Genomic DNA, 27,386 nt, shown 5'->3' on the forward strand with positions numbered 1-27,386 from the left:
ACCTGATAGGCAAAGAGGATACCAGGGGAACCATTTTTATTTGGAATGTGGTGAGAAGTCTAATTAGAATCTGAATTCTGCTGAGCCTTGAAATGGCCAGCACTTTATCCTGATCGCCTTAGATATTGTTTCGAGTCAATCATCTGTCATGGTGCAGCAGGAGGGCCTCTCCCTTCACACCGCACCCCTCCCGCCACAGGGCCAGCCAGGGCACACTGGGGGCGGGGGGAGGCTTCTGCCCTTGTAGGGGTATGTGCCTCCTTCTTAGGGGGAGGCCTGTTTGGGGTGGTTAACCCTCCGCTGGTGAGGGCTGTCTTTGCTGGGCGCTGAGTTTGAGCTCATGGGGGGCAGAAGGGGAAGAAGGGCTGCAGGAAGAGGGTGCTGAGGGGCTTGTGTTAGAATTAGGAGATACTGGGGTGAGGCCAAGCTAGTCTGGGGTACCTCCTAAGTGTTCCCGGCGCACTGACCACCCCACCTCCTATCAATGGCCCACAGGGACTCTCATCTCTTTACTGTCCCCGGACATATTGTCTCTCTGCCACCTGCTCACTGTTCCTCAAACTCACCACTTTCATTGCCAACCCCTCCCTGACCCAACGTTTGCTTCACGTTCAGCTCCTTTTCTTTGACTTTCCTCACTCCAGTCCCACCGCTGGAATACCGCTCCGGTTTGTTCTGCCATCTGTCAAGTCCCCGGACTGGTTCTGCCTCCTCCAGAAAGCCTTCCCTGACTACCTGAACCCATACAGGTGAGCCCCTTGAGAGGTGGACAATTACAGCATGGGCCCCCATCCTGTGATGGTCATGCTAACTGCAGACACTCCCCTGACCAGAGCCTTCATCCGTTTATCTTTCTCCTGCCTTTAAATGGTTTCTGATTGTCCTTTCTTTTTGTAAACTGTTTTGATCCCTGCGTGTGTGTGTGTGTATGTGTGCGTCCTAAATCGGCTCAAAGCCCTTTTGACCACTGCACAGTGTGAAGTAGAAATAAATATTACTCTTAATGACAATTTCACCTCGCCAATCACATCTCGAGCTCCCCAAATCCAACCATTTCTTCCCTGTCTCCTGTCTTGTTTCACTAACTATGAGCACATAGGACCAGGCACAGAGTGGGGATCTGTGGCATCACCTCCAAAAGTCACAGATTCACTGAGACTTTATGCTTCCTGCTTCCCCTCACACCCCACCCCCATACATACCTACTGTGTGGCAGATGTGGGCATTGTTGGGGGAGGAGTAGGAGCCAAAGGAAGTGTACCCTTTCTGGCAGGGACGAGTGGCATGTGCTCTATGAATAATGTCTCCTTGGGAGATGGTCTGGATGACTCCTTGGAGGTGCAGGGATCCACATATGGTCAGTGTGGGTCCTTTTTAGATGATTGGGGCACTCAGTGGCCCTCGAGCCAATTAGTGTGCCCCATAAAGCAGAATGTCCTCATCGATGTCAGTATCACCGAGCCTCCTGAATGGTCACTGCCCTCTTGAGATTATATATGTAGCAGGGGTACCTTATATATGGTCCAAAGGGCAGTGTGACCAGATGCCACTATAGAAAAATACAGACTCAGAGGGTAGAACCCTTCTCAACCTGCTCACCTCCCCATCCCTATTTGGACCCATTCTCCAATGCAGTTCTGAGTCATTTTGTTCCAGGATGCTCGCTTTCCCTGCATGCACCCCAATTCCTTCTGGTCCCTAAGCTCTGGGCGAGAAGTGGGGATGGCACTACCCATCGTCTAGAAAATCATGGGGCTTCTGGCCAGGAGCCAGGGGTGGTTCTCTGGAGTGCTCCCTCCCAGCAGCCCCTGTCCAGAAGGCTACAGTATTGATACCACACTGATGGTTGGAGAGTGAAGAGATACAGGGAGATGGAGAAGCATCTGTAATTGGGAGTCCTCATTTATGGGGGAGGGCAGGACAGTGGCTGGAGGGACTTAGGAGCTCGCTTCCTAGTGGGAAATTGCAATCTGCCATTAACATTTAGGTACAAGTTACTATATCAGAAGGGGTGTGTGAGTGTGTGTGTGTGTGTGTGTGTGTGTGTGTGTGATGAGCGTCTGTAAGTGAGAGCCTCAGTACCCCGTAGGAAAGAAGCAGGACCCTGGCATACGTGGTCTGCCCATATGCAAGGGTGGGAGTTTCAGGGTGGCTTATTCTCCAAGTGCTGAATCCCCATCTACACAGACGGTGGGGAGATGTAGCTCCCAGCCCAGGGAGCACATGTGCTGGGTGGGGGTGGCGGGTGGGAGGACAGAGATGCCAAATGTGCCAAAGACCTGGTTTCTTCCCATCTCAGACACTCCCAAGGCACTGTCCTTTCTACATCCAGTGGCTGCAGTGGGGGGAGATGAAAAGGAGGAGAAACTGTTGGATAAAAAGAAATTCAAAAAAAAAAAGTAAGTGAAATATTCAAACTGGAAAGTGATATTATAGAAACTGCAGCCCACGGCTCAGTGCATTCAAATTTATTCAAACTCGGTGCCTGACAGTGATGGATGCAGCAGCTTTTCCCACAATATGGAGAAGGCGCGGGGGCATTTAGGACTGCGGGTCCCCTCCGGGAGGGTGGGGGCCCGCACCACCTCCCACGCCTTGCTCCTCCTCAATGGGAAACGAGGTTCTGGGTCCTATCCCCTCTACTTCCTAAACCCCACAGTTCTGGGGATGCTGGGGGACCTGGGCGTCACCAGCCCAGGGGCTGGAGCAGGGCCCAAGACAGAGGGAGCCAGCTGCGGACCAGGGTGATCTCTAGTGCTAAGGAAGAGGATGGTCAAACCTGTCCAGGAGATGACAAGACAAGGGTGCCACCTACCTCAGAAAGAGGAGCACGGCCGGGTGGTTTGTAGCCAAATCATCAGCACGAACCTAATAGCCCTTGAGTGTGCTGAGATCTGAGGGTCTCAGGAATCCCAAGTCAGAGAGCAGTTGTTCTCATCGGCTCCCGCTTTCCTCTGCATCGATTCCCACTTCTGTTTGCTCCGTCCAGAAGAGGGACAAGAGGGCCTCCTGGGAAACCTCAAGTCTGGGGCCTTGGTTTCAGCAGTGGGCCGGTGAGGGAAACGCCCACATCTCTTGGCTGCCTTGCCCACTGCACCCCCCACCCCACGCCCACAGTGTCTCTAACCCTCCTTCTCTGTCTCTTTTGTCCCCTACGCTCTCCCCTAAATGTAGCCACAGCACAAAGCTCCGACTCCAGCTCTCCCCTGTTCTCTCCAGTCTCTCAGGAGTCCTCTACCACTCAGAAACTTTCAGCCGTCACCTCCCTGCAGGAAATGGAAGCACTGATCTCTAATTCCAAGCTTCTCTTGAGATCCAAGCCCACAACCCCAGCAGCGCAAGCCTGACACTTGGACAAGCAGACTCGCGTGTCTCTCCTGAAGCCGGCAACAACCTGTGAGTCCCTGCTTCTCTGACTGCCATGTCACCCACCCATTCAGCCTCACAGAGACCTTGGAGCCTCCAGCCCTTCCGCTGTCCTCATCTTTACCTTCAGTTAGTGTACCAGTTCACAGACGTTTCCTGATTTCTTTGGCACCCATCTTTGCCTCACCATCACTGCTGTCCCCGGGAAGGCCCTTATCACAGCTCCCCCAGGCCTCTCCAATTCACCCAACAAGCCCCACACCGCGCCAGTCACCAGGTGCGGCATCTGCCTCCCTGCACAGCTCTCTTAAGTTCCACGTCTCTGGTTGTTCTACACACGGCTGCCAGATTCATTTTCCTAAAGCACAGCTCTAATCATGTCGCTCCCCTGCTCAAAAATCCTCAATGGCTCCCCACTGCCTACTAAATAAAGTACAAACTCCTGACTCTGATATTCATGGCCTATTGTGATCTGGCCCCTTCCAACCCCTCTCGCCAAGACTTCGGAGTCCTCTCCTTCATGCCCATACTTACCAGCCAGATTGGCCTCTGGGTGCTTCCCCTGCACACTCCTCACCAAGCAACTCCCCACCTCCATGCCCTGGTTCATGCTCTTCTTCTGTCTGTGATGCTGTCCTTCTGAAATGGCAGCACTGCCCAACACCCGGCTCATCTCTGCCCATCAATGCCTTAATCTTCTGTATGACCCGATCCAAGTAAAGTCCTCTTCTGAATGCTTCCTGTAAAATGCTTAGCAAGGTGCCTGCTAGATTCTGTTCTTCTTCTTATTATCATTGTTATTCACCACCAGCAGCAGTGATTTCTCTTCCCTGGGAAACTTCCAGTCCCCTCCACAGCGTTCCTGGCTCCTGGCATAATTTTCTTGATACTGTCATTTCTAGTATGTTTGCCCTACAGCTGTCCTGACCTATAAACCTCTTGAGAGCCAGGACTAAGTCACGTTCATTCCAGTCGTCCTCAGCCCGTGTCCCAGGAGACTCTCTCTTTACCACTTGTTGAATAAATGAATGAACGAATGAATGAATGAACCAATATGGAAGAAACATCTTGGGCATGGCTATGTGACAAAGATCTGGCTCCTCTGAGCCTCCGGTTCTGGGCAGTGACCACCTAAGAGTTCGCTGCCATTACTCCCGGCCCTCCTGACATGTGTCCCGGTGAGCTGGGACATGTGTGTGCAGGCTGCATGACAGGTGTGTCATCCCTCCAAAGCGAGAGGGGAGTGTGGCAGAGTTCAGCCTCCCCAACTCATCAATCAAAGGGCACTTAACTGACAGAACGCTCCTTAAAGCTGCCTCCAGGCTCTGCTGGGGTTGGGGGGCCGGGATGAGTGGGGGATGAGGCCTGCCCTCTGGGGAATCACAGTCTACTTGCTCCTTCACTCCTTTAACTCAGACCACAGGAAGTCACAGGGCTCCCTTGAGGACTGCTGACTGTGGACAGGGATGTCATGCTGATGGGTGGGGTAAGGCCTGTCCTGCAAAGCTGAGCTGAAATGCTGCTTAATCCAGAAGTGGTTCTTTTACCCTCTTGGTTTAGATCTTAGCGCCCCCTCCGGACTGGAGCTCCCCTGGGAGGTCAGTTGCCTGCTGCAGAATTCCTCACTGCAGAACTGAGAACCACACAGCTTAAAGCTGCTGAATGGTTGAGTGGATGGATGCTGGGAATAGTTGACAAAATAAACGAGTAAATGAGCAACTAACGAAACACATGGGTGAACAAAGTGCTGGGCAGATTGGCACAGAGTCAGCCCGTGCCGAGCATCTCCTGTGTACCAGGCACTGTGCTCCATCCTTCACCCGCACTCATTGATTTACTCCTCCCTCAGCCCTTGGAGTAGGAACTGTTATGATCCCACCAGGGAGAGGCCCCTGCAGCTCCGAGGAGTGAAGTAACTTGTGTGAGAGCCCCCAGCCCCGCTGGGAGGAACCCTGGGTCCCTGCCCTAAACTCGGGGTGGGGGCGTGGGGGGCACCTGCTCCCTCCGGAGAGCACCAGCACTTGGGGACTTGCGAGTGGGGAGGTTCACACGTGGGGAGTACTGTAAGGTCTCTGTCCCTGCGCACGGATGGGAGCCCCCTGGGCTCTAGGTTTTCACTCCTTTTCTTTCGGTCCCCTTGGGGATTAGGCGAAGTTCAGAAGAGACGCAGGAGGTGCTCTGTTTCCCAAAAGGCGTATTCCCAGGCCCCCTCACCCCACGTCCATTTCAGGCGGGAGTGACGGCCGCTGTTGAGGGGTCCCCGGCCGGCCGGGGCGGGGGCCGGCGGGGCGCCCAGTCCCGCCGGCCCCCGCCCTCGCGGCCGGTCCCTCCCCTCCCGGATCCAAACAAGCGCGCTAAACTCCGGGAGATTTACAGCGGGCGGCTGGGCGGCGCGGGCCCCCGGCCGCCGGTGAGATATCTCCAAACAGCGCACTAACCACTTTCCATTTTATACCTCACCAGCTTTATAGCATCTTAAGGATTTCTGTGCACGGCTGGCTTCCCGCCCAGGGAAAAAACCCAGCCTTGTAAATAAATACTAAATATATATGAACAGAGACGACAGCGAGAGCCGCGGAGGAGGGGGAGGGGCGGGGCGCCGCAGGGCTGGGGGGGGGGGCAGGGCCCGGCGAGCGGCGGGGAGGAGGGGGCAGGGATATGTTGGGGTGTCCGAGACAAAGGCGACAGGGAGAAAGCAACTGACAGGCGAAATGAGGGAAACTGAGACAGCACCAGAGGGGGAGGCAAAGAGAAACCGAAAGACTGAGGCTGGCTGGAAGTGCTGTGGTGTGTGGTGTGGGTGTGTGGTGTGGGGTGTGTGTGTGTGTGTGTGTGTGTGTATAGTGTGTGTAGGGAGGACTCCTTTAAAGCCTAGGGAGAAAGAGAAGGCTCTTCCAAACCCGCCTCTTTTCCTTCCCGCAATTTCCGAGGGGACTGAGGCCCAGGGATGGGACTACCATCCATGTGCGCATGTGTGAGAGAGATGTGTGTGTGTGTGTGTGTGTGTGTGTGTGTGTGACAGGGGTGTGTGAATGACGTACTCCAAGGAAAAGAGCCTGTGTTTGTGTGTGTGAACCCGTGTGTGTGCAGGTGTATGTTTGGGGTGTTTGGCGTGGGTAGGACTGTGCCCGGTGAATACTGGGGTGTTGGAAGGAAGAATGTGGTGTGGTCAGGGTGTGTGGGGGGGGGTTGGACATATTGGGGGGATGAGGAGGCAGGTGAGTTCTGAGAATGTGTATGGCTTTGGGGTTGAGTTGAGGGCTAAGCAAGGCATATGTGATCAAATGTATTTGGGTATCTTGGGGTGGGCGGGGGCTCGGGGTGGGGGAGAGGGAGAGTGGGCTCACATAAGCCAGGATGAGCCTTCAGAGGGGCATGTGTTGGGTCTGGAAGCAAGTACCCACGTGTGTGCTGGGGCCTGTCAGGGGTGAGTTCTGAGATGCTGCCAGGCGGTTAAACCTCCTCCTCTTCATCCTCCATCTGAGTCTTTCTAGAGGCTCTGGGACCTTCTCCGTGATGGCCACTAGAGAGAGGATCTCCTGTGCTGACTGAAGCCCCCCATACTCCCACAGCCCCCAACTCTGACGTGTCTAGACAGGAGCCAGAGTTGAATTGGGGAGCAGGAGGGAACATCTTCTCCCTTCTCAGGGGACCCAGCGAACCCTTTTTGTTCCCCCCCCTTGTCTTCGATATTAAGTATTCAAACCTCATTTACATCCTTATTTTTCAATTTGCTGCCACAGTAGTTTAATTTATTCGATATAATTTCTTTTTCTGAGGGGACATTAATCATTGCCCTGTGCTTTTGGGCGCCTGTGGGATCTCTGCGTGTGTATGTGTGTGTGCATACGCATCTGTGTGTGAGTGTGCATCTGCGTCCGTGTGTGTCTGTGCCTGCGCACGCTCATATCTGCGTGTGAGGTGCAAGTTTGTCTGGCATGTGGGGGCATGTGTGAGAGAGTATGTGTCTTTGTGAGAGGGTTTTGAGTGTGAGAGAGCCCGGGGTGAGGGAGGAGCTGGGGAGGGTGGTGCGTGTATGCTTAATTGACCCAGTCCCCTTCCCCCTGGTCCTTCCTTAGGATGTCAGCAAGAAGGGGAAGTGGGACATCCTTAAGGTGGGGTACTTCCAGGACCCCCTGCCAGTTTTCCTTTCTTAAGAGTGTGCCCTGGACAGTTATAGCTGGAAATGTTCTAGAATCCCTGGTCCCTCAAGAAAAAGAGCCGAGATAGATGGAGGAACACACACAGATAGGGAGAGACAGACGGACCAGAGCAAGGCAGGTCACGGCAAGGAAGGAAAAAAAGAGGGGGAAAGAAACATGGAGAATGATGGAGAGAGGCACGGGAGAGAGGAGAAGTGAGCAAGCTAGCGGCGTCTCAGCCCATAAAGTCCCTGGAATGGGAGGAAGGGGCGCGAGACTCCCGCATCAGCTCAGGCCCAGTCATGGCTCAGTGCAGAGTGATGGGGGTTGGGGAGGGGGGAGAGCTGGTTGCTCCCAGGAGCTGAGATGAGTGAAGTAGCTTGGGGGAGGCTTGTTTGGAGAGAAGAGGCAAGAGGAAGGGGTAAGGGAGCAGGAGGAAGAGAGAAAACCCCTCCTGGCGATATACCTCAGAGGAAGGAGGCCAAGGAAAATTTCCAGGGATGTTCAAAGAGTGAGAGGGAGGAAGCTCTCTGATGCTAGCTCCCCACCCCCCACCCCGCTCAGTGCATCTGGGCAAAGCCATGGCTTCCTGAGACACTTTTGATCCTGAGCCCCAGAAGCCCTCAGTTTTCCTTCTCCGGCACATTCTTGGAACTGCCGGGAACTGATGGGAAGGACCCTGTGACATCCCACTTAATCTTCGTAACAGCTTGAGCTGAGAGTTGGTCTCCCCACTTCAGAGAGACGAAAGGAGAGGTCAGAGCTTGCCCAAAGTCAGGTGGAGGTCCAGAGCCCGGAATGAAATCACAACTGCCTGAGGGCACACACTGAGAGTCCCCACTCCCCTCTGCTGCCTCCTAGGGTAGTGGCTGCCCCAACCCTCCTGTCCTTACCACCACACCGGTCCCACACACATATACACACAAAACAAGATCTGGGACCCAAGGGTAAAGTGGGGAGGGCTCTGAGACGCAGGAGTCAAGAGGCTGGGGGTGACCTACAGCAGCCTTCTCTGAGCTACCCTCAGCTGGGAGGACTTTGAGGTCCAGGACCTGAGGGTCCCCAGGGCTCAAATAGACCCTGTCTTCCCTCTCATCTGGGGGTCGGAGGCTCATTAAGGACCTCTTCTGAAAAGCAGAGGCCAAAATCCACTGAGGCTCAGACTGGCTGAGAGCTTGAGGCCGGTTTCTGCTCCCAGGATCGGTTTCAAACAGCTCTGACGGCTCACCTTAGCCTTACCCAGATAGTGGTCCAAGGCTCAGGAGGAGCTTCTTTCTCTGAAATTCTGAAAAATGAAATTTTGAAGACTGGTCTGAAACTGGACTTCATGGGACCTCAGCACTTGAACCCCCAGATACCTGACTCTCTTGAGGTCTACAGATTTAAATATGCTAATACCAAATACCTAGGAGCTGAATGTCCCCAAGAGCCAAGCATTTGAGTGGCTGACTTAGAAGGGGCTGATGATTGAGTGTCTAGGTTGAAAATCTGAGATCAAGCGAGTCTGCACCAGTCCAGCTCTTCAGCCCTACCCCTGTCTTCCTTCCTCACTCTCTCTCCCAACAGAGAGAAGTCCTCCTTCCATCCTGAACCTCCTTCGGTCCTGGTGCAGGCATCACGCCCAGGCCCCTAGCACAGACCTGTCACACAGAAACCGTCACCCACTCGGGTCAGTGATAACTGGGTGATGAGACAGGGGGTCCCCGGGCATGCGGGGGGGGGTGGGGGCAAGGGGACAGGCCTGGGGCCGAGGAGAAGGTAGCGCGTTCATTTGAATAATGGGCAAAATCAAATTAATTCTACATTAAATAGTTGTGAATAAAGGGTTGAAGTCAGCAGTTTCAAACTTGTTTTCCTTAATTACTTTCCGTGTTTAATGTCATTAAGAAGATTAAAAATTCATTAACAAGAGTACTAAAGTGGCAAATCAGGAAAGCGATCACTCCAGGTTAGAAACTCCACCGAGGCCGCACAGAGAGCCTTCTGCAGGGGGCATGGGTGGGGGTGGGGGACGAGAGGGTTGGGGACAGACACGCACTCACACACTTACACACTGATACACAGCAGCACCGTAAACACACATCCATAATATCGGCGGGCATCCACACGCCCACACACACACACACACACTCAGACGTTTTCCACTCATCCATATCCAGGACTTCTGTGATAGTGGGGAGACGGTGTATGGGGTCTGGAATTCATCAGGCCCCGACTTCATAAACCCCTCTCCTAAAAAGAGAATTAAAGATCAAACCTCGCTGACAGGCAATACATGATCATAAAAATCAGTATCAGCTCGGTGGTGTCCTTGCTCACTTTCTTGTCTCCTGGTCATGTCTGTCCGGGTCTCCTCTCCCTTCACTGTCCCTCCCTCTCTTACTAAAGGGCTCTCTCAGGGCAAACCTGATCAGTTTCCTGGGAGGAGCTGCTGACTTTGAACCTTAATTATCCTGGGAAAGGATCCCTTTTGTCTCCTAAGCTTGTTGAGGAGGGAGAGGAGTCATGTTTCCTCCAGGGAGTAGGAGCAGGGAGACAAAGGGTAGACTGGGTGGGGAAAAGAAAAGGCAGAAACAGCCAGAGGAGTGGGACCCAAGTGTCCTGGTGTTCAGACCGGACCCTGACTCAACCACCCATCGCTAACCTCACCCTCTCACTCTACCTTTTCACCCATCTTGTTGGCTGACCCCTGGCCTCTCCAGTGCCGGACTTCCCCCTCCTTGGCCATGAAAGGACCCTCCCTGAGTCAGGATGACCTTCCCTGTAGCTATCACAGTCTCTCTGACTTCATTTCTTTCTTTCTTTTTTTTTTTTCCTCTAGGCCCCAAACTCAGGACCGGCTCGCTGAGGGGGTTGAGGCTGCCTTGGGGACCTGTGCCTGTGTGGCTATGTCATGTGTCTGGTGGCTGTGTTGGTGATTGTGTGTGTGAGTGTAGGGGAGCCAGTTGCGTGAGGAGAACACCATGTTCATCATCAATGAATGCAATTGGACAGGCCTGTGAGATCCTGTGGAATGAACTCCTTCTCGTTTCACAGGTGGGAGAACCAAACTCTGTCAAGGTGAAGTTCTACTCAAGAGAAATGCAAACATGGGTCCCCCACAGAAACCTGTGCAACAATGGTCATGGTGGCATTTTTCATAATGGTCAAAAAGTGGGAATAACCCAAATGCGTATCAACTGGTGAATACATGAATAGAACGTAGTCTATGCAGACAGTGAGGTATTATTTGGCCATGAAAAGTAAGGAAGTAGTGATTCATGTTACAACACGGATAGATACTAAAGACTCCGTGTTGAGTGAAAGAAACCATCACAATAAAACATGCATTCTTTCAGTCCCTTTTTATGAAACATCCAGAATCAGCAAATATACAGAAAAAGAAAAGCAATTCAGAGTTGCCTGGCAGGTTGGGGGAGGGGTGCTGCCTGGGTGCCTCAGTTGGTAACCATCTGCCTTTGGCTCAGGTCATGATCCCAGAGTCCTGGGATCAAGCCCCCACATCGGGCTCCCTGCTCAGCGGGGAGCCTGCTTCTCCCTCTCCTACTCCCCCTGTTTGTGTGCCCTCTCTTGCTCTCTCCCTCTCTCTCTGTCAAATAAATAAAATCTTTTAAAAAAGGGGGGGTTGCTTAGGGCTGGGGTGGGTGTATTTGGGGGAAAGGAGAGACTGCTAATGAGAATGGGGGTGGGGGTAGGCAGATGGTGCAAGTGTTCTAAAATGTCTCATGGAGATGGTTGCACAACCCTGGAGATCTACTAAAAACAATTGACTTGTGGGGCACCTGGGTGGCTCAGTCGGGTGAGCGTCTGACTCTTGATTTCTGCTCCGGTCATGATCTCAGGGTTGTGGCATCGAGCCCTGTGGTGGGCTCCACCCTGTGTGGAATCTGCTTAGGGTTCTCTCTCTCCCTCTGCCCCCTCACCTACCTGGCGCTGGCCGAGGCTCTTTCCAAAAGCAAAACAAAACAAAACAAAAAACCACTGGCTTATACACTTTATAAATAGATGAATTGCATGGTATGTGAATTGCATGGTATGTAACTTGCATCTCAATAAAGCTGTTATGTTTAAAAAGCGACGTGACTTACATAGGGTCTTCTAGGAAGTGGGAGGTGGCACTGGGAGCTTGTGGTCCCTTGACCCTAAGATCAGGGCTCCTTCCGCAGGCCCAACAATGCTTCAGAAATCTTGCTGGGGAGAGTCAAAGGTCAAATCCTACATGCGTGGGGGTGTCCGCATAACATCTTGGCTTTTCTGTAGGGCCATTACATTTCTGTATGTGAGAGTGTGTCTTGTTACGTGGATGCACATGAAGATTTGTGGTCTCACAGCTCTGTGTATCTCTGTGAGTCCGACTCTGCACGTCTGTCTCTAGGTCTATGGGTCTGTCAGTGGTGAGTGTTGTCTGTGCCCGTGAACTTCTGCTCCCTGGCTGGCTTCCTGTGTGTTTGTGTTTGTAGGCATATCAGGTTGTGCCCAGGTCTCTGGATGTCAGTTCATCTGTCTGGACCTGAGAGGCCATGGGGCTTCCTGGGAGTCTGTGTTCATGTGTTCTCGCATGACGGTGTGTCTGCCGGTGTACTGTATCTCAGTGGGTACCCATGGATTTCTTAATGTGTCAGCTTGTGAGTCTGGGCTTCTATGCCTTCACCTCTGGGTCTCTGCCTGGGAGAGGTGTTGGTGCATTTCTACGCACGTCCGTCTACATGTTGGTATTCTGGTGTCCACACAGGTCCATCGGTGGGAGCTTGCATCTCTGTGCCAGGGGCCCATGGTCCTGTCCGTCTGAGTCTGTATGTCTGAGCCCCTCCTGCAGGCACCAGCCCCCCGAAAGGCGCCTGCCTCCCCACCCCCGCCTCTGACAGCCCTGGAGAGAGCTACACAGTAAATTCATGGCCGCCCGGCTAGGAAACAGGCGGCTGCAATGGAAAGGAAGCATGGATTTGCATATTGAATTAAAATTAAGAGCTAATTATGCAAATAAATTATGACATTTGGCAGGAGAATTTGCTTCAAGATCATTTATTACGTTCTTTTTATAACAGTGTGAGCATTTAACGGTCAAAGACAATATTTTAAGGGAAAATTAACGCAAGATTATTAACCTAAAAACAATTCCACATTAATGAGATGGTGAGCTGGTCCCCCCCACACACCTGGGCAGGTCTACGCCTAGACTGGGAAGGCCTTTTTCTCCTCCTCTCCTTCGTCCTCTCAGTCTGCAGGGGCGCAGGTGGGAGGGGGCCAGGAAAGGAAGAGGGAGCCTAGGTTTGTGTCTTCTAGATGGGGAGGTCCTGCTGAACTGAAGCTCACACCTCGGATCAGAGCCCTGGGCTGAGGTTTGGAGGCCACACAGCGGATGAGCTAAGCCCCACTGGCAAACCTGCCTAGTCCAATGAAAAGACATGATCCTAGCCTTGGGAAGCCCCCATTTTAAGGAGGAAGACAGAGCCCCATGCTGGAAATGGCTCTGTAAATACTGGTTGGGATGGGACCTGAAACGTAGAGGTTAAACAGTGTGGTTGCTCCCCAAGCCACCAGCTCCAGTCCCTCTTTGTCTCTGGTGGCAGAACCCTAGATTCCCCGGGGCGTGCTCCCAGTTCTCAGTGCTCCAGAGCTCGGAGCTCTATCTACATCCTTCTGGGGCCCCTTGTCTCTATTTCCCTACAAACTTAATCTGTCAGCCTACTTCTGCTTTTTGGGAAGGAGGGCTCTAATCTAAGTTTCCCTGGGATCCCCTAACACATCTTGTATCAAATGGAGTCAGCCCCAAAAGAGGTGGTGGGCGACGTCCTGTTTGGGCCCCGATTTTCTCTTTTCCTATGCATGTGCGCGCTTGTGTGACATCTAGTCTACCTGATCTCTATGCTAGCTCCGTGGTGTGCAGACTTTTAGGACAGATCTTGGTCTGTGGTGTGGGCCCATGGAAGGGAGCCCAAGGTCTTCCCATGGGCTACTCTGCTGGGTGAATGCGTTGGGTTTCCAGAAGACCACTGCTCTGATGCAAACATGCTCCCTGGGAGGCGAGATGCTAATTCCCTGTCATCGCTTGATGCCAGTGTTTGGTTCCTCCTCGAGTGGCCATAGGGAAGGACGGCCATTCCTTTTGCCAGGTTAAACCTCCAGGCCCACCCATTTCATTTGGGTTATGCAAAACCTTCTGAGACGGGGGCCAGGTACCGCGGGGGCAGAGCACGTGGCAGAAAAGACTGTGGCTTTGGGCTTAGGAGACCTGAGCCCATCTCCTCTGCCATTTACTGCCAGTGCCCTCTCCCGCCCTCATGCTGCGTGTCCACACATCTCCACTCCGTCGTATACTTGGGAGGCTGGCCTGGGGTCCACAACGGCTGACTCCTGGAGTTTGACTAAAAGGGGTCGCTAGGAGAGATGAGAGGGAGTGGCGTCCTTGGTTCCCTTCCTTCCTGGCTGCTGCTGCCGGGGGCTTCCTCCCGGCTCTCCACAGAGCTCCCTCCTCGTTCTGGTCACTTTCTTGCATCCATCCTTGTCCCTTTGACACCTGGGTTGGTCATGGCTTCCCAGTGTTACCGGCCCCGGGATACTCCACTATTACCTGTACATTTTCTAATCCTTGCGCATACCTTTGTACCCAGTTGTCTTATTAAACTCTCTTCAGACGACCCAACAGAGTGTGTCTTATGTTTCCGCTCAGAGCCCCTCAATCTCCTCAATTGTAAAACATGGATGGTCCTATACAGCTGACAAATTACCAGTACACACCTAGTGAGATCATGTGTTTCAAGAGCTTTGTAATTTATAGATCCCAAATCCCAACGCTGGTTTCCAGGGAGAAACTAGACCAGGAATGAGGCTGATGTCAAAACCATCTCTGCTATGAAGATTTTGTGTGACCTTAGATAACTCACTTCACCTCTTCGGGCCTGGTTTCTCATTGCTAACATGCCAGGGTTCTACTCCTAACTTTAAGGGTCAGTTATAGAAAGTAGTGACTGATGTTCAGTTTGCTGTTGGGAAAAAAGAGGTCAGGTGACATGCCCAAGGTCAAACCACAGGTTCATGGCCACCTGCCTGAGAATCGCTCTGGGGCATAGGAACCTGGGTGGGGCCCACTGGTGGACCTTGGAAACCCTGATAGAGCAGACAGTCCTGGCCAGAGGAGCCCAGGGCTGAGGGTCTGTCCCCACATCCGAGGGGCTCGCTTTACCTCCCCAGGGCAGGGTGGACCATCCCCTGGAGAGAGAAGTGGGGATTATTAATAACAGTGCTAATCAGAGAGAGAAAACAAAGCCAGCAGGGCCTGAGCATTTTTTAAATAAAGAAATTTCCCTCATCTCGTGGTTAATTTAAAAGGTTTATTTCTTGAAATGAATCCTCTTCATCAAACCCCCGATCCTTGAAGATCGGAGGCGACTGCGAGTGCCGGTAATGAATTGATTTGTAACGTGAGCGACACGGCGCCCTCCCGCCCGTGCCCACTGCGGGGCCTTAATCTGCGGTGTTTAAGGGGAAATGAGCTTCTCCATCTTTCGGCCTGAAACCCAGCACCAGGCAGTGGAGTCAGTGGGCAAGGCCCAGGCACAGTAGATGCCCCCGCCCAGAAGGGTCTGGCTAGCAGGCCACCCGCTCCGTGTTCCTAGTACCTCTACCCTTTCTTTCAGGTAGGACTTAAGAGAGCCCCTTAAACCAATACCATCGAAGCCACACAGAGCCCCAGTCATCTGAGCAGACGGATCGCCATACCCACAGACATAGTCTTCCCCCAGGTATAAGATGCAGAAATAGAGTCATACAAACACCCTATACTTACAGTCCCGGCAGCCAGGCTCAGACGTACGGTCACACAGGAGTGCACACCCTGGATGTGAGACCCATGCCACTATAGGCATGACCAGTACTTTGGGGATATTTGGCAATGTGGGCGTAGTGGCATGGCATGGTAGAAATTGAATTTAGCTCTGAGCCACAGAGCTGGATTTGAATCTAAGTCCCATTATTTCCAATCTGCTAGAACTTTCTCAGTCTCGATTTCCTCATCTGTGGAATTGGAGCAACATCTCCCTCACGGGGTTCTGGTGAGGATTACATTAGATAATACACATAAAGTTCCTTTTTTTTTTTTTAAGATTTATTTGTTTATTTTGGAGAGAGATAGATAGTGGGGGGTAGGGGCAGAGGAAGAGGGAGAGAGAATATCTAGAGTAGACTCTGCACTTAGCATGGAGCCCATCGTGGGGTTCGACCTCATGACCCTGAGATCATGACCTGAGCTGAAATCAACTGTCGGGACACTTAACCCACTGTGCCACCCAGATGCCCTTAAAATTCATCCCAAGTTGTTAGTTTCAAGGGGGTGCCTGGTTGGCTCGGTCAGAAAAGGGTCATGAGTTCAACCACCCACACTGGGTGTAGAGATCACTTAAATAAATTTTAAAAACTTAAAAATTTTTTTAAATTGTTAGCTTCGAGAAGGCAAGGACATCTGTGAGTGAGGTAAGGCATGTTGAGAGTTAGGTGAACTTTGGCATAGGGTTGGTACTTAATGAAGGCTAGCTAGCAGCATCCTTGTCATCCACCACCCTACCCTCAACACCTGCCCTAGGGCTTGACATACATTTTAAAGCAAACTTACGCCGAATTATGCCTAGCACATCGCTGGTTTGAAGGGAACGGTAATTATGAGGCAAGAGGTGGAGAGACAATGGTCCCTTAGTGTTTGCGCTGTGGCAAGCTCTCTGCTAAAGAGAGACACTAGGTTATATCCCTGAGATTGTTCTAATACATTCCCATTTGCAAATGAAGAAGCTGGGCCCAGAGAGATGAAGTGGCTTGCCCAAGATCCCATAGCTGATAAGTGGAGGAGAAGGGATTTGAACCCATGTTGTCAGACTCTAGAGCCTGCTTGGGTTGTGGGTAACATGGGAAGAAAAAAAATGCAGGAACAGCCTTGCTCTTTCAAGGGGACCCATGTGTCCATGAGGCAGAGCCAGACCTCGTGAGACTGCCTCCTTGAAAGTCACTCTGAAGTTCCCACTAATCGCCTCCAAGTCACAGGCCAGAGGCTTGGAGACATCTCAGGTCTGTGCCAGACAAGTGAGCAGTGCGAGCCCTGGGTGGCTCTCAGAACTGTCACCTGCCTGGCTGTTGGCGGAGCCTCCAAATCAGGTTACAGCTTTCCTGGGTTTCCAGCTTCACCACCTCCCTCGGCTCTAACTGACCCTTGGTGCCCATCTGGACTGCTCTATTTTGAAATAACTTTATATTGGGTGAACACAAACCCAAAAGGCCCTGGGCACATGCACATGGCCAGATCCTGCCTCCTCCCTTCCCCCTTCCTGCTTGGGCCACTGCTGTTTCTGCCACCCCCACTTGAAGGCCAGGAGAACCACAGCCCTTCTGCTTGTCCTCAGGGTTCCCTTCTTGCCCAGGGAGTGAGACAGCTGAGATAGTGGCTTGGTCACAGGCTGGATTCAAGACAGAGGAGCCATAAATCTTCCCATTTTTTTTTTTTTTAATCTGGGTCCGACTCTCCCAGGCTTCTGAAGGGCTTCTCTCCCCTTCCTCAATCCATGATCCCCTCCCAATCACAGTCTTAAGGACAGCGAGGGCTCTCGGCCCTTCCTGAATGGCCGTCCAGGCATCACTTCAACCAAAGAGTCCCAAGGCAGCCCCGAGAAGTGAGACCCCTCAGGACCAACCCAGGAAGACAGGGTGGGGGGGCACCCGAGGGCCTCCGCCTCTGCCCATGCCGCTCTGCCCTTCCACGGCTCTCTCCTCACTCAACGCTATGGGGCTGAACGGGCACAGGGCGGGGGCGAGGGGTACGTGCTCCCCTCCTGCGACTTCCTAGAAGAAAATCATTTTTTGTAACTGTTGGAATCCTGATTGAGCTGTCAAAAGTACATGAAACCAGCCACATGAATGGTAAACTATCCATCAGTCATGGGCCTATTTGTTCTGAGACAGTATAAACATCACACATTTTTCTTCAAAATAGAAAATAATACTTTACCCCCATCACATCCAGGTAGTTTGGCCCCCACCCCAAAAAGAAACTTATTAGTCACACCGGTCTGTTCCCTGCTTGTCTCCCAAATCTCTTTATTCTTTTGTCCAACAATCCCACTTCCCTCAAAGCATTAACTCGGTTCTGCCTTTCAGCTTTCTGTTTAAAACCAGATTTAGCAGCGTCCCACCCCCCTTCCCAGTTAATAAGTGTTAAGGAGAAGCATGAAGAGAATCACTCTTGAAGAGACACACTAGTGTGGACCCAGTGTAGAGATTCTGGTCCCTGGATGAGCGCTGACACAGACGGATGTATGATCAGTCCTGATTTGCCTTCGGAGAGCGTGATGAGGCACCTCTGTGCCTGCCTAATGCCTGCCCACTGGCCTGGGATGATGGAAATAAGAAGAGAGAGTGCATCCACTCCTTTAGGTATAGACCTGCCTCCCCCACCCTCATCGCTGCACACCTTATCAGGGCTTTGTCCCTTACAGGCACTTTAGACTCCAGGGAACACATGACAGGAATTCGATGATTTTCTGAGCCAGCTGAAAGAGGCCGAAGCTCCCTCTTGTACCTCTCCTCCAGGCTCCCACAGCTTGGTTTCCAGAAAACTCGACCCAGGGCCATGACCCCAGGTGCTAATAATAGATCATTAGGAATGGATGGACAGATGGACAACAAAAGAAGGAGACAAAGGATAGACAGATAAATAAAAAGACAGATTCGTACATGCAAACACATGCTGACACACATAGCCCCACACTGAGCACAGAGACACCTTCAGTGACGCATGGGAGGTAGGAGTGAGGTCTCTGACAGTGTCCGTGTAAACCTACGGGCTCCACTCCTCTCTAGCCATATGACCTTGGATACGTTAGTGGCCCCCACTCGGCGTTCCTCAACAGAAAATGAGAGTAATAATACGCCCCCTCCTGTGGGGCGTGGAGAGCTCAAGGACAATGGCGCTTAGCACCGTGCCTGGCAGAGAGCAAATGCACTGTAACTGGGTACCGTTACTTTTGTCATTTCATCGTATACACTTTGCACATGCTTGTAACCACCTGTGGGACTCAGAACCTCTTCTAAACACAGATGCAAGCCAGCCCAGGCTGACAGCAGCGCAGGCCGACGCAGAGGTGGCCCCGAGTGTCGTGAGCAGCACACGCAGGAACCAGGCCATGCAAAGCCGAGCTCGGCCACCGGCTGGCTGTGTGAACCCCTGCAAGTTCCTAGTCTCAGTTTTCCCACCTGTAAGATGGGAATCATCATCGTTGTCATTGTCGTCCTCAGTTCCTCCTTCCTAGGATTGCTGGGAAGGTTCAATGAGTTAACGTATGCAAAGCACCTCAAACACAGTGTGACACATAGTAAACGCTGTGTGTCTGGTCAACACAGCAAATCTCCCAACCTAAGCTAATACCTGTCTAGCTCCTAGAGTTTACAGAGTGCTTTCACATGCGTAATCTCATTAGATCCTCCAGTAAACTCGCAGTCAGGATTTCACCATCCTTCTTTACAGAGGAGGAACCTGAGGCTAAGAAAAATCATGGCTTGTCTGAAGTCTGGCAGCCAGCAAGCGGGTGGGTGGCGGGAAATCTGTCTCTTGGCTTTAAGTTCCGTGTTTGCACCAAGCAACATACCCGGGAGTCTGTGCGTAAGTGTGTTTACCAGGGGGGCTCTCTTTGTCTGCGTATCCGGCTTCTCAGCCCTCTTCGCCCCTCTCATTTCCCCTCTTAAGTGTCCCACCCCTAGGGAATGATCCTGTACCTGCAGCATCAGTGTTATCTGGAACTTGGAAATGTACATTCTCAAGTCCCGTTCAACAACTGAATCAGATACCAGGGGTGGGGATGGGGCAGGGAGCCTAAGGAGAAGCTTTTGGAAGAAAAGAGCCTCGACCTGGACCTTAAAGGATGGATAGAGAAGACAACTCTGAAGAGGGTGTGTGTCTTCTGGTCTGTCTTGGACACTGTACCCAGTTATGTGATCTGTCCTTGAAACCCCGGAGAGAGGCTTTGTGGGAATTTACCTTCTACAGGCAACCCCCAGTGACCCTTCTCCTGCAGAGTCCAAGCCTCGCTGCAGTGGGGAACCCCCTCCTTTCACCCCGCTCCCTAGATTTGCCCCCAGTATGACAGCCCCAGACCTGAATGACTGTGGGGCTCCCAGCCTCACTCGCATCGGCCTAGGAATCAAAAAGGGAGGGGATGTTTTGCAAGGAAGATGGGGAGACAGCTCCGGCCTTCTGCCCACTTCTCTTCTGGGGCCTGTGACAGGACCAGCGGGGCACCAGCGCAGCGGGGGGGCTGGCAGCACGGTGCTGCCTCTACTCCCCCCGTGTGTGCTTTCGAGGCTGAGGATGTGGGCTGGGAGAAGTCCAGGGTGAGCTGGCCAGGGGCTCCAAGGCTGGAGAAGAGCAAGCCAATCCCAGCCCCTCTCCCAGCCCCCTGTGTCCTGCCCGGGGCTGCCACTAGGAGGCTAATGAAAAGGGAAGAGGCAGGCCGGGGCTTGGGCCAGCAGGCAACAGCAAGGGGACAATGTGAGGCAGGAGGGGGGCGGCCCTCAGGCAGGGACAGACAAAGTCCCCATATGGGAAGCAGACGGAGCCGCCCCGCCCCCCTTGGTCCTGGGGCCTCGGTGGCGGCAGGCAGCCTCTCAGCTAAATGTCGGAACCTGGGTAGTTACATGCCCGGGAAGATGAGCCCACAGGGCTGCAGCGGGAAAAGGAGCAGAAGGAGGGGAATTCTCAGTTCAGCAAGGAGGACTCCGCGGGCGGACAGGGAGCCAGGAGCACACAGCACTCCTGCGTGCACAAACACACACACAGTGACCACGTTCTTGCTTTCCTAAATATTTGTAAAGTAGGCCATAATACCTGCCCACAGGAAAAGAGTGAACAACACGGAAGCATGCAGAGTAAAAGTGAAACTCCTCGAGAGCCCAGCCAAGAGCCTGCGGCCCCACCGACTTCCTTTACCAGAAGCAATTATTCGGAATCCTTGACTTCCAGCAAAAGCCACTTTCTAGGGTAAACCCGGGTGAGTCTGTTGCCAGTCTCATTCTCATCAGGCCAAGCTTTCTGGGGAGCAGAGCCCCGTGGAGGGCGGCGGGGACCCCAGGGTGTAAACCATTTGGAATGGTTCCGTTTCTACACAACTTTACCATCTCTCAAGGAGTCTGAGAATCTTCTGTCCTTATCTATTAACACCAAGCTCCGTTTTGAGTTTTATGTTTCTCCCTGTCTTTAAATTTTAGTTTAGCTTGTTTGGTTTTGCTCATTAATTATTTTTGCTAATAATCAAAAGGTATGAATGAAATTTTTAGAATTTCACAGTTGGTCGAGGACTGAAGCCTGTTGAGTGTCAGACCCCAGCCAGGCTAGCCCCTCATTTCCAGATGTGAAAATCTGAAAATTGAACAGAGGTTCTGCTCCTCTCCAGGACAGCCCCAAGGGGAGGCCCTTTCTGGGACTCAGGAGGGGGGAACTAGCAATTTTTGTGTCCTTACTCTGTGCCAGACCTTTTCTATGTTATGCCAATCAGGACTCATTGGGTTTCAAGTGATAGGAACCAACTTGAACTAATTTCAACACAGAGGGGAATCTACTGGAAGTGGTGTGAACACCTCAGGTAACAAAAGCAAGGTTCAAATAATCAAAGAGCAGGGAGGGCAGCATCGGTACAGAGCTTCAAGAACCTACAGAACAGGACCTGGATGGACACCCAGATGTTCTATTTTGGGCCTTTTACCTGCAGCTCCCAGCCTGAGGGAAGGATCAACTCTCCTCCCAGTTCCAGTGTGAAAGATCCCAAGGAAGGACCTGATTTGTCCCCTGAGGTCAAGTGTATAGTCTAGGACCAGGAGACTCTGGTCAGGGATAGGATAGGGTCAGGAAACTTTCTCTGAGCCTACATGGTAGTTTCCCAGAAGAAGAGGTCACCAGTGGGGCACCTGGATGGCTGATTGGGTTAAGCAACTGACTCTTGATTTCAACTCAAGTCAGGATCTCAGGGCTGTAAGACAGAGCCCCATGTCAGGCTCTGCTCTGGGTGTGGAGCCTGCTTAAGATTCTTTCTCTCACTCTCCCTCTGTCCCCCTCTCTCTCCCTCACTTTAAAGAGAGAGAGAGAGAGAGAGAGAGAAAGACCACCACGCCCAGTGGAGCTTGGCCAACAGTACTGGGTGTCTGCTATAACAGGTCGGTTCTAATCTTCAAAAGTCTGTGAGGGATGAATTGTTATCATCCCATTTTAAAGGTGAGTCAGTTGAAACGCAGGACACAGACTGGTTAGCTTAGAACCCAGAGAGCAAGCCAGGTGTGTCTGATTCCAAAATCCATGCCTTGACAGGTATAATGCTGATTTCCTCAAGGAAAGGAACAGCGTGTGAGTGAGAAACACATTTCCAGTCGGCCCGCTGCATGCCAGGCACTATGCAAGCTGTGCAGAGTGGGCAGAGACGGGCCAGATGGGGTTATGTCCCAATAAGGTCACATTCACAGGTACCATGGGTTAGGACCTACCTGGAGACAGTTTTTCTTGGGGAGAGGGGAGGGACACGATTCAACACATAACAGACAAGGTCAGAGCTGTGCTTTGGATGGACCGCTTTAGCAGAGCAAATGGGACAAACTGCATCCTAGGCAGATGGCAAGGACGCTGCTCGAGAAGTAGGAACTAAGGGGATCTGATTTGGCCCAGTGGTGATGGGGATGAAGATTGTCTAGGACCTGACATTACTAGGATGGGGAGGGATGAGTAAGTGGGGAGAAGGGGCTTTACCAGCGGAAGGATGAAAGCATAAGGAGGCCAATCCAGTAGTCCAAACTCCTGGAGGGAGTTTGTGTCCCCCACTTGGTATCCTCAATGCTGGCCCAGGGTCTGGACATCCTAAGTGCCTGAGGAATGTTCACCAAACAAATGGATGTGTTAGGTTTTGCCCATGGTGAATTTGACATACCAGCTGAAACAGGCAGGGGAAAATTCAAGCTTGTCATTTGGTAGATAGTTTGGGGTTAGAAATCTCAGTTGGGTGTTCATTTCCAGAGCGATTACAGGTTAAGCTGGAACCGATAGAGCCTATGAAAATGCAGAGACGGGAGAGAAGAGGTTTGAGGGTGGAATCGTGTGGGTACATGTAGGGGGTGGGAGAAGGCAGAGGAGCTGGTAGGAGGCCAGCAAAGGAACTTCAGAGATGGAGGAGGGGCAGGGGGAAGGTGCAATGTCATGGAAATGAAGAAAGGAGACCGTTTCAAGGAGGAGGGATGGAACTGCTGCCAAATGCGCAGAGGTCGAAGAGAAGAAATACTGAGAGGAGCCTGTGGATTTGCTAATTAGGAGACTAGCAGCAGTGTCCCCACCTGGTTAGGGCAGGAGGAGGTGAGGGGAGCCTACTCGGGGCAAAGAACCTAAGACAGGAAGGAGCCAGTGCACTTGTGTGTGTGCATGTGGGCATACGCTCTTGCATTCTTCCCAGCTGTGTGGTCATGGTCGGGCTCCGAGAGACAGAATACACACAAAACAGAACCAAAAAAACTGGGATGGCTGGCTGGCTCCGTTGGTGAGAACCTGACTCTTGATCTCAGGGTTGTGAGTTCGGGCCCCACGTTGGATATAGAGATTACTGGAAAATAAAGTCTTTCAGCAAACAAACAAAACAAAAACAAAAAGCTGGGGGAGAGGTTCACATGTCAGTGTTTGCAAGTGGGGAGATGAGTGGACATGGGGTAGAAGAGAGATGGCCCAGGAAAGGGGAGAGAAATCCTTCTTGCCAGATGAATCTTCTTCAAGGGTAGGGAGCAATGCCCAGCCCAGTCCTCAGATCCCAGAGGTTTGTTGCGCCTACCCCTCCGCAGAGGCAGGGTGGGGAACGGGACTTTGTCCTCAGTTCTTGAGTCCACGTGGAGTCCCACCACTGTCAGCTTCATTTATCACTGTATCCCCAATGAATCATGTCTGGCACGTAGATGGCGCTCAGTAAATTCTCATGATTGGAAATACCAGTGACAACACCACCACGTACTAAGATCAGTTAAGCACCTACTGTGTGCCTGCCAGTCTACCGTTTCTTATACTCACAAGAGCTCATGGGTAGGTATATTATTATCCCCACTTAACAGATGGGAAATAGGAGCTCTGAATGATTTGGTAAGTTTCCCAAGGTCCCTCAGCTAGGAAATGGTAAAGCAGAAATCGAACCCAGATCTGTGTGACCCTGGGCCCCTCACTCTTGACCATGGTGATTATTACACTGCAGAGATGTATGAGTCTGGGGTGGAAGTTACATGTGTCTGTGTTCTGTGCTATTCTGCTCGTGTTTGTGGGTGTCCACAGGTGCAGGTGTCTGTGTGTGTGATCCTGTGTGAAGGGTGTATCTGTATTCAGTTGTGTGTTCTCGTGGTTTTGTGAGTACAGATGCTATCCCACATCCCACCCCCTGGTTTAAGCTTCCAGTTCATTTCTGCCTGAGGCAGTGATGGTTGAATCTAGCTCACTGGTGTGTTCAGAGCTCAGGCCTGGGCCCACCTCCCCCTTCAGTGGGCCCATGGGGGTCTCTGCCCCCCACGGTTCTGCCCATAATTCTTCTTCCTTGTTTAGAGGGGCCAGTGGGTTCAATGATTAGTTACCGCCTTGTCGATATTCTCACCCATGGAGAGGATAAATGTCCAGGCACTGCCCCCGCCCCTGACCCACACGCACATTCTGTGGCTGATTCAAGATGAGGAAAGGGACCCCCCAGCAAGAAGATCTGGAAGAGGGCAGCTCCAGGGAAGCTCTGCAGGAACCTTGGAAGGACCTCTTCTTGTGATTCTCCGGTTGCTTCCACAAAGAAGGTAGCCTGCAGGCAGAATGATCCCCCTCCAGCCACTCCTTCCCCCAGTCCTCCCCTCTCCTCCAAGTTCTGGGAGGCAGTGAGAAGAGTGCTTCTGGTGAGGGGAGGCTCTTCTTGAGGTGTGAGCGCATGCCTGTCCAGGTTCTCGTGGTCGCTGCTGGAAAGGAGGTACGTTCCTGTGTCTTTGTCAGTTTCCATCGCCATGTGCTTTGGTGACCGGCCATCCATGTAGTCACATGTGTTACACATCACATAAACATATGGGACCCTGTGTCCCTCCGTGTTCACATGTGGCTGCATATGCCCACGACTGTGTGTGTACCCACACGTACCCATGAGCAGTTCATCTGTGTTGTGTGTGGGTAGGTGTGCATATACAGATGTGTGGATGAGGATGGGAGTGTCTGCGTCCCATGATGTGTACTTTTGTGTCTTCAGTTGTCAAGGGAGTCCCTCTTCCCATCCTATCCTGGGTCCTGAATCCAATTCCACTTAGATCAGAAGCTACCCCATATCCATTTAGTGACTGGCCCTGTGACATTGAATGCCTCTGGGGGCAAATTCCAAAGTGCCCCCACACTTCATAGCTTCTGATCCCTAACCACCCTAACCATTAACCCCACAACTTTGCCTTTCAGCTTCTGCCCCTCAACCTAACTTCACTGGATCTGGCCCTGGAAGAAAGGGGGAACTTGGAGGCCAGGTCCTCTGTCAGAATTCAGAACCTGGGAGGGGAGCCTGGGGGGCCTGGGGCAGCTGAGGGGAGGGACAGGCAGAAGGAGGAAGGGAGGGGCTGAGCCTGGCAGAAAAGAAATGCTAGGACTCATGTCCATCCTCCCGCAATCCCCCTGCCCCGCCACACACACACACTCACACACACACTCACACACACTCACCCTGTTGGAAGGTGACATTTGCTATTAACCTTATATTGGGCCATTTTGTAAATCAATGTCACTTACATTTAATAACAAGTGTAATCAAAGGAATTATGCAAATTTAATTTGATGCTTCTTGAATTATGCAAATCCTCGGTGCACATAATGTTCTCTGACATGTGCCCGTTGGAGAGAGAGAGAGAGAGAGCAAGGGAGAAAGTGGGGAGGGGCTAGGGAAGGGAGGAGGATGGGGGTGGGCTGAGACTTGGGACTGGGGGAGAGGAAAGCAGGGTGGCAGAAGGCAACAGAGCAGCTGTGGCCCAGGTGCTCTCCATCATGGGAGGGAAGGAGTGGACGGGTCTAGAACCTCCACCTTCTCCCTGATGCCCCCTCCAGCCCTAGTATTCCCTCTCCCCTGCCCACACGCAGTGTGACCTTGCTGACCATTTGTCCTCAATGTCTCCTTCTGTGAAATGGGAGTGGCCAAAAAGTGCTGACCGCTCCCGGGACCAAGGCTCCTGATACAGCTTGATCTCAGAGGTCAGTTTCTAAGTAACTCAGTCCCCATGGCAAGATGACTTGCTGTGGCACTAGGCAATATGATCGCCTTTTTTGGTTCTTAATGGTCTTGAGGTCCTGGCAGAAGGAATTGCACCATCCCCCACGTGAGAGCAAGAACCTGCTGACCTCCTCCCAGCATGTGACCGTGCGCATCACAACCATAACATGATGATGATACACTTATGTTGACACATGCATTCATAACCAAGATAACACAGCCACAGACACACTGTGAAAGCAGTATGTACAAACATACAAGGCAATCAAAGTTGGACCCCATTACTCCCAGAGACCCACAGAAAGGCTGCATAGATACAGACACTCGGGCACACCCTTCAATACACGAGCATTTAAAATATCACCTGAACATACCTGGGCCCAAAGGACACTGATTCCTAGTGGTATGCCTACCCTAATACATGCTGATGCTCATGGCCAAACACACACTAATACTGCCATGTGAGCGTACAAGTTACATTCCCAGACGATGCCGCACCTTCACTGACTCCTAAAGCAAACTAAGTGGTTCAGGAAGTTCCTGGTGGGAACAGTGCCCTTCTTTACTGTCCAGCTCTGTCTGATGTTTATTTGGCCTTGCCTTCAACGTGGTCTGGAGTCGAGCAAAGATCATGATGCTGAACAGCATTGATTCTGCAGTGAGATGGGCCAAAGTGAGCGGGGAAGACAACCCAGGCCAAGAAACTCTTCCCTAAACTCTGGATGCTGGTTGAAGCCACGAAGAGACATCTCAGAAGGTTCCATCAAGGTCCTAGGTGTGGACCAGCTCCCCCCGCCGCCCAGACCTGCACTTGTCCACAGCCCCCACTCACCAGTAAGGTCATCACAGACTAGCCCAGGGCCCCTTCTGTGTGAGTGGGGCAATGCAATGGTAGGTCCCTCTTCCCTTAGCAGTGGGAGAAGAGAAGAAGTCTGTCCCTTCCCTGAGATGTCAACACGCATCCTCAAGGGCTCTCATGAAGAGTAGAGGCCATGCTCTCCATAGAAAATCGCCATTGCCATCAGCATTCATGTTATTTTCCTTTCCCATATGAGTTCTGTCTTGGGCACACAGATGATGTCTTCATTCTCTCTACTCCTTTTCCAGCCCTACCCTCATGCTTAGGGTCTGGAGGCGTGTTCCTACTGAGGCATCCTCTGTATATTAATTGAATAGAGCGACCAGGGGTTTGGTGGGACTGGGGAGGATCAGGGGTCAAAGGACATCTAACGATAAGGGTGTGGTGGTGGCCATATACTTGTGCATAAGTGTTTCTATGTATCCGTTCTGTGTCATTATGTCCAGTGTGTTTCCTTGTCATTCATGTGTCATCGGGTCATTTGCATGCCCGTGAGTTAGAGTAGGTTCGTGTTTACTGTTTCAGTGGACCCTCTCTGTATCAACACACCCAGAGTATTTTGTTTCAACACTGACTTCATGTGTGTCATATCCTGTGATTATGTCTCACCCTCTGTTGTCACAGAATGTGTGTCCCTAGGTTCTATTCCATACAACATGTGAATAAATGAATTCTTGATATGTTGGAATTTTGACCATGTTGAGTTGCCAAAATATGGGTATCATCACACTGGATCAGGGTGATATCAGGGCGTCTGAGTTGGTATAA

The sequence above is a fragment of the Meles meles genome, chromosome 13, assembly GCF_922984935.1.
Source record: "Meles meles chromosome 13, mMelMel3.1 paternal haplotype, whole genome shotgun sequence".
NCBI classification, from domain to species: domain Eukaryota; kingdom Metazoa; phylum Chordata; class Mammalia; order Carnivora; family Mustelidae; genus Meles; species Meles meles.